Here is an 8,179-nt window from a genome sequence, read left to right on the forward strand (position 1 = left end):
AGACCCTGCAAACATTACAGGCTACTTATTGCCAAAGATATTGGCTACCCTCCACAACTTGACAGCCAAGACCCTATTGCTGAGCATATAACATGCTAATATCATAGAGCAAGAAGAAATCTAGCTGATACTGGAAGCTTCACCACTGCTGACCAGCATTCACATGCTAGAAGGTGCTATATACTCTACCAGAGGAGAAAAGTAATCACCAATCTCACCCTATGTGTGTTAAAATAATAGCTTGCCTGTAGCATACCCACTGGTGCACAGTTATATAAATATTATGGGAGTAATCAAATATCTTTTTATTGGATTTAAGACCTGTTCCATGAAATGCAATTCATATCTGATACTGTTAACCAAGACTAGTGAGACTAGATAGGCTATGAACCCTAGAGGGACACCTACTATTATTCTGCTAAGGAACCTAGCAATAAAATGATACCTAATGCTGCATTTCAATACCTGTAGATCAGTACACCACTCAGCCTTCATCAGAGGAGCTTGTTCCTGCAGTAGATGGTGGTTAACAGAGATGCACAATTGGATGGTCAGAGAGAGAGAGAAACAAGAAACTTTAGAGTTTCTCAACCCTAAATGTGATGTCTTTATCGTTACCTCTCCCTTCAAAGCTCAGGAACTTATGGAAAGGAGAAGTAGAAAGATTCTAAGAGCCAGAGGTAGTAGATGCTTCAAGAAAATAGCATTTTCTTTTCTTTTTTTCTTTCTTTCTTTATTATTTTATTATTATTTGGTTTTTCAAGACAGGGTTTCTCTGTGTAGCAGAGGGGGGATTCTTTTGTTTTGTTTTTGTTTTTAAGAGAGAAAGAATATGAAGTTAAATGAGTTAGGAGGTGGAGAAGGATCTAGAAGGGAAAAGAATATGATCAAAATATAATGTATAAAATTCTCAAAGAATAAGTAAAAGCATAAAAAAGTGGACAGAGAAATTACTCAAGAAACTTAATAAATTTCTCTCCTCCATATACACACATGTACCACATGATCATACATACACATACACTTAAAAACTAAGGTGAAATAAAGTAATGACTCATAGGGGGGATTAGAGGAGATAATGCAAGGATATGGTCAGAGCTACAAGAGAATGGGACCCAATCCCCGGAGAGATGGAAGGAGCAACCTTAGACATATTGGTCTCCACAGTCAGGGACCAAAAAAAGGCAGGCAAGTTAGAGTTGGTACAGCCATCATGACCCAGGAACAGAGGCGATTTGCAAAATTCCAGACACTGTCCCTGAACTGTGTCACTAACTTACTATAAGAAGAAGAAGAAAAAAAAAAACCTAATATCCTGTGAGTCAAATTCTCAATCATTCAGTATTTCAAGACTGCGTCTCTATGAGTGCAGGGTGAGGCTCAGTGCTGCACGGCAGGAGCTGACGACTCCCGGATCCTACGTGTTTAGTGCAGCACTTTAACTTAGACACAGAACCCGAAACCCTTTAAGAATGTCTGCTTTGAGCCTGGTGGTAATGGCGCAGTCTTTAATCCCAGCACTCAGGAGGAAGAGGCAGGCAGATGTCTGTGAGTTCGAGGCCAGCCTGGTCTACAGAGTGAGTTCCAGGATACACTCCAAAGCTACACAGAGAAACCCTGTCTCAAAAAAAAAAAGAATGTCTGTTTTGAGGAATATCTTCAAATTCAAAGTAATAGAAAAAGAAAGGTGTCTGGCTCAACTTTTGGTTTCAACTAACTCACCTCGGTGTTTTTCTTTACTGAATAATTATGCTGATCATTCTATGTACCCAAACTGTTCTGTTTTCACTTTTTAAAATATATATATATAAACATACTTTAAATTTTAATTCACTTCCCCTGTGGATTTTTTTTAACAAAAGTTATACCTGTTGAATTGTGTTTCTCTGCACAAACATGATATACCTGACATTCAAATATGTATTAATTTGCGCAGACATTTATGAACCACCTACTTACTGGTCTATGACACGGAATCAAGTATTGAGGGTGACAGTATGAAATTACAAATAGTATTTTCTAGCAGATTAAATATCTGCTATTTATCATCCTTCAACTAGGAGATTATTGGAATGTATTTTAAGCATTGTTCTAAACAAAAAATATCTTCAATCCTTGGGGGATGTGGATATCAGCTGCTTTGAATCAGATTATTCCTTATGTTGTAAAAACATTTTCTTAACTTTTAGTGAGTCTGTTCTTTGATAATTTCAAACATGTATATACTGCATCCTGGCTACTCTCACCTTGCTCCACACTGTTATCTCCCCCTCACCCTTCTTTCCCTACAGCTCTTCCTCACATCCACACCTTTGTGAGTCTATGAGCTTAAACGGGACCATCTATGTGACCATTGACACAGAACCTCCCAGTGGAGACTAGTGGACTCACCAGTGCATACTCGACTACAGACAAAGGCTGCCCTCCCACAGAATGCACAAAAATCAATAGTTTAGCAAGGAGGAATAGGAACCTACTGTGTCCTTCCCTGATCCATGTTTGACAGTTGACAGTCATGGTGTATGTGCAGAGCAGGCAACCCCAGCTACAGTAAGACCATGATTGCACTCTTACCTTTTGGCTCTAACATTCCAACAAAGGCACCACAGACCCTCTCAGCATCAGGCCCATGAATTGAGAACTCTCTGCTCTGCTTAGTCTTTGCAAACTTCTGTTCCTCCCTTCTTGCCTTTATCTAGTTTATTGAGTTTGGTGTTAGTATTTCTATGAGCTTCCTTACATCTTCATGTCATCCAGCTCTAAATCATTCCTCCGTCGGTTACTCTGAGTGGAACTGGACTGATTGTGACTCTGTTGCTCTTGGAGGCAGAACTGCAGCTTGCTTTTCTTAGCCTTTATATGTGACCATCCACATCACTGGACACCTAACAACTGCCTCTGCCAAGTGATTGCAACCATACTATAGATTTAGCCTTCAACTAGGCTGACTCCAATTTCCTCTCTTAAAACACTAAACTTAAAGGCAAGCACAGACATATACTGATCTCCTTCACTGTGGTTCCTGCCATCCCTGGGGATGGACTTCTTCAGCCAACTGGATGAACCCTGGGCAGCTCTTTCCCAATTCTCCAGAGCAGGTCTCCAAGCAGCTGGGCCTCCCCCATTCATTTATTGCTCCACTGAGCCTGTGTCTCATTCAGCCAGCTAGCTAGCCTTCTTGGTTTGGGAACAATAAGTGCTTGCAAAAATTTTACATTTTAAGACCAACATGGTAAAAAGGCCTATAGGGGTTTTTATTTAAATAACCTAGGCAATATTCATTTCACAACAGACTGTGCTGTTATCCCCTCTCTCCAAATTTCATCAAAAGCCTTTAACAACAGCTGGTTTTCCCTCCAGGGAACCTTCACAGCAGCTGGCAATGAGCCCATAGGATCTAGGAGATAAGCTGTTCGCAGTAGCTCCCAGCCCCTCAGATGATTCTTGGTACCAGTGAGTCCTCAATTTGTTTTCTTACCAGAACATTTTAAGGAACCTCATGACTTTTCTTATGCCTTTTTATTATTTTCCATTTTATGCTCTTTACGTGACATCATGTTTTTACACTTAACTGTTTAATCGTATCTTGTGCCCTCTGCTTCCTGATGTTTACAGGGTGTGTGTGTGTGCACGCGCGCTGCCTTCAGGTAAATCTTGAGTGAGTGATGATATCAGAGCACTCACAGGACATAAAATTTGGGTCAAAATCTAGTTTACAGTGCCATCATAATTATTTGGATTCTCTGAAACTTGCATAGCTTCCTGTTAGCCAAAGATAGTTTATGTGAATAATTTTCTTTGTAGCTTAACTATTGTTGGTTGTTTTTCACTCTTTGGGCTCTTTTGGCTTTTTGGGAGGTCTGTCATCCAGTTCCCAGATAAATCACACACACGGTGACTTATTCTTAATTATAAATGCCCCTTCTTAGCTTGGCTTGTTTCTTGCCAGCTTTTCTTAACTTTAATTAACCTGTCTGTCTTTTGCCTCTGGACTTTTTACCTTTCTCTATTTTTGTGTACCTTTCTTTCTCACTCCATTGATGGTTGTGTAGCTGGGTGGCTGGCCCCTGATGTCTTTCCCCTTCTCACTGCTGGATCTCTCCTCTCCCAAATTTCTCCTTTCATTAATTATTTCTGCCTGCCTGCCAGCCATGCCTATCCCTTCTCCCACCTTGCTAATGGCTACTCAGATCTTTATTCCATCAGCTCTTCTAGACAGGCACAGTAACACAGCTTCACAGTGTTAAACAAACGCAACATAAACAGAAGTAACACACCTTAAAATAATATTCCCCAGGACTTAACTTCACTCTTGCCTTGATAGCCTCCTTGCTTCTGCTCTTCTTTGTTGGAGTGTTCAGGTTCCTGTGGCTACATGCATGTGTTTGAATCTCAGCTCTTACTTTTACCAGGTGATGACCTCAGGACCTCTGAGCTTCAGTTCCCCATCTATGAATTGGAGTGATGATAGTCTCTACCTTAGGCAGAACTCTGGAGAAGATGAAATGAATTCATCTATCAAAACACTGATAATTGGCACTGGATGTATCCAATCATATTAGTTATTATTATTTTCTATATTATTAAAACCATTTTTAGATTTATTTATGTGTATGATTGTTTTTGCTTGTGTGTGTGTGTGTTGTGTGTGTGTGTGTGTGTGTGTAAGTCAGCTCAAGAAGGCATTAGAGGCCCTGGAAATGAGAGGTATAGATAATCATGAGCCACCATATGAGTGTTGGGAACTAAAACCCAGGTCCTCTGCAAGCGCAACAAGCACTCTTAATCACTATGCCATCTTCCAGCCCTTACTTTCCATATCTTGTAAAAGTCCAATGTGTTTGAAATCTAATCATAATTTATACTTAGCTCCTTTAAATTATTTTGTAGTAGGATATGATCTCTATTTTTTTTTAACTCACAACCTATGGGGGCAGTGCACAGATCTCCCTGGGAAGGGGAAGTAGATTTTATGGGTGGACAAGGAGAGGTAAGCTACTTGCTATTCAGCCTCTCTGAAGAGCAGAATTCCACCTTAACCTTTGAATCTTGAGTTCTTTAGAGGACAGAGGTTTAGTTAAGTTCCCTTCATAGGTCTGCAAGAGTTGGAGCTGGAGGGAACAGAATTCCCTCTGGCTATGGCCCTAGTGGCCTAATTGCTACTGGTAGTGCCAGAGTTGCAGTTGCCGATTCAGAGAGCTGTGACTTAAAGGCAGCAATGATTTAAAAAAAGGACAACAACATGGAACAGATACAGAAACCCCACCAGCCAGAATATTATGTGGAGAGGGGATCTAAATTGGAAGTTTTCCATCAAATCCCTCCCTCAGAGCTCAGGGAATCCCATGGAAGAGGAGCCAGAAAGATTTTAAGAGCCAGAGGGGATGGAGGACACCAAGAGAACAAGGTCCTCTGAATCAACTAAGAAAAGGCACATGTGAGCTCACAGAGACTGAAGCAGCAAGCCCAGGGCCTACACGGGTCTGCAGCAGGTCCTCTGTGTATATATTATAGCAGTTAGCTTAGTATTTTTATGGAACTCCTGCTATAAGAACAAGTGAGTTTCTGACTCTTGCCTGTTCTTGGGACTCTTTTCCTGTAGTTGGGTTGCCATGTTCAACTTTGATATAAAAGTTTTTGCTTCATCTAATTATATAAAAAATTAAGAGTCGGTAGTGGTGGCACATACCTTCAATCTCAGCATTCAGGAGGCAGACATAGGTGGATCTCTGGAGTTCAAAAGCCAGCCTACTCTACAAAGTGGGTTCTTCCAGGACAGCCAGGACTGTTACACAGAGAAAACCTGTCTCAAAACAAAACAAAAGATGTTGGGTTTTTTTAAAACTTAACAGGTATAGGAATCAACTTCAGACCTTGTTAATACAGGTTCTTGGTCCTACAAGCAGCTTAGGAAGCTGCTGTTTGACAATGAATCTGCTCAGGGCTGCATGCTTTCACAAACCTATGTTGGGAAAACAGTGTCATCTGTTGGAAAACTTGCTGGTATTATTTTGAATTATAATAACCCATCTATCTTTCAAAATTCCATATTCATCTCTCTCCACAGCCAGCTTACACACTGCATTTGGAACTGGACTCCATAACTCTCTCCTCACATGGATTCTTCCAGACTCTCCAGCTCTGCTGGTGTCCATGACCATCAGCTCCATCATCCAAGCTGGGAATTCCCCTGCATAGATAGCATCATCTCAGTCAGTCTCCTCCAACAGCCTGCATCTACCAACTTTAACTCTCAAATTCACCTTTGATGTTCTCTGTATCTCCATAGAGATTATATCACTGTAGGTCCAGTTTCACTCATTCTAACTTCATGAAATAGCATGTGGTTTTCAACTGCACTCAAGCTCTTCCAATACATGTTTCCACCAATTTCAGCATGGCCTTTCTTATATAGACACATCCATCCGTCATTCTACCTGCAAAGCTGAGGGCAAAGTCAGATGACTGACACTGAAGGCCATCTAGGGTCTGGCTACTCTAAACCTCATTATCCTAATTTCTCCTACCACTCTGCCCAAAGACCTACAGCTACAACCATTGCTTTTGGATGCACATGCCAACCTGCCATTTTAATTTTTCTTTCTTGGGCCAAAAGTCCTTTCCAACTTTCTTAGACTAGAAAATTCCCCATCTCATTCAGAACCACATCCAAATGTCTTTGAAAAACCTTTGATGAAAATTAAAAGACAGATTAAAAGTGAATTTGGCTTCCTTAGAGGTGAAAGAGCAGAGAAGACATAGTGAGAGTGAAAACTATGAGAAATGTTATTTTTAAAAAAGAGAGAAAGAGAGGGATAGTCATGCTATTTCTTTGTTGCTAAAGCCAGGGATAACTGTTTGTTTTCAATCAAAGAGAGCAAGGTATGCAAAGATGATCTCTAAGTACATTAGTCACTTTTCTATTGCTGTGATAAAACACCAAGACCAAGGCAGCTTATAGGAGAAAGGTTTATTTGGGCTTACAGTTCCCGAGGAATAAGAGTCTGTCACAGTGGGGAAGCTGAAGCTGAGAGCTTTTATCTTGAACCACAAGCAGAAAGCAGCGAGACTGAACTAGAAATGGTACCAGTCTTTAAAACTCTCAAAGCCCCCTCCAGTGGCACAACTTTTCCAGTGAGGCCACACCTCCTAAGCCTCCCCAAACAGTACCAGCAACTGGGGACCAATTCAAATGCCAGAAATTATGGGAGACATCTCTTCTAGACCATGACACTAAGCAGCATGGAAAGTAAATTTCTCTAAAAGGCACGAGCTTCTACTTGTACCTACTATGCAGTGATTGGGATTAAACTCAAGACTTCATTTGTAAACAGCTAGAAAACTGGGCAAAATATATGAAACAGCTATGTTTCAGATATCAGACAACTGGCATTGCCCTGTTTTTCTGTCTAGAGAAACCTTGGCTTCTATGAAAGGAATATCAATTCCAAGCAGAACACAGGGTTCTGATGAGTAAAGGAGACATCAATTAGAGTGTGGGGAAGCAGCTGGAACTTGTGGAGGAGAGAGGGAGAAAGAGGAAGGGGAAAGAGGAGAAAGGAGGGAAGGAGGGACTGTGAGCCAAATGTCTTCATTAAACAACCCTTGGACCCACTGATCATACCAAGTGGTTTACCAGTTGGGTTGTTTCCCAGCGATGAACAACCATTACAGAACCATAATCCCAGCCATTTCCAGAGCAGACAAGGGCAGTGAGACATCTGCATTCTGACTAGCCATAGGGGGCACTGTGTTAACCATCACAATCATTTGATATAAAAAATACAGATTAAGAGTAGGACAACTAATCATATGGTAAGTATCCTAAAGCTGACCCAATATATCATAAACTGTCTTTAAAGATTTATTTGTAAGCCAGGCAGTGGTGGCGCACGCCTTTAATCCCAGCACTCGGGAGGCAGAGGCAGGTGGATCTCTGTGAGTTCGAGGCCAGCCTGGTCTCCAAAGCGAGTTCCAGGAAAGGCACAAAGCTACACAGAGAAACCCTGTCTCGAAAAACCAAAAAAAAAAAAAAAAAAAAAAAAGATTTGTAATCATGTGTATATGTGTGTGTCCATGTGTGAGTGTCTTTGCAAGTGAGTACACACAGAGTAGGTGGGTACCCACAGAGAGGGTATCAGTTCCCCTGGAACTGGAGCTATAGTCATTGTTGCCACCA

General features: G+C 41.1%; 1 long non-coding RNA gene across 1 annotated transcript; it reads right to left on the bottom strand.

The window, feature by feature from the left end:
* Nucleotides 1-4,333: 4,333 nt before the first annotated feature.
* On the bottom strand, nucleotides 4,334-5,728 carry LOC114682935. Its single transcript, XR_003733109.1, has 2 exons — nucleotides 5,690-5,728; nucleotides 4,334-4,491 (listed from the first exon to the last, which is right to left on the bottom strand). It is a non-coding gene; the product is annotated as an uncharacterized LOC114682935 (long non-coding RNA).
* Nucleotides 5,729-8,179: the final 2,451 nt, after the last annotated feature.

The sequence above is a fragment of the Peromyscus leucopus genome, chromosome 13, assembly GCF_004664715.2.
Source record: "Peromyscus leucopus breed LL Stock chromosome 13, UCI_PerLeu_2.1, whole genome shotgun sequence".
In the NCBI taxonomy this organism is placed as follows: Eukaryota; Metazoa; Chordata; class Mammalia; order Rodentia; family Cricetidae; genus Peromyscus; species Peromyscus leucopus.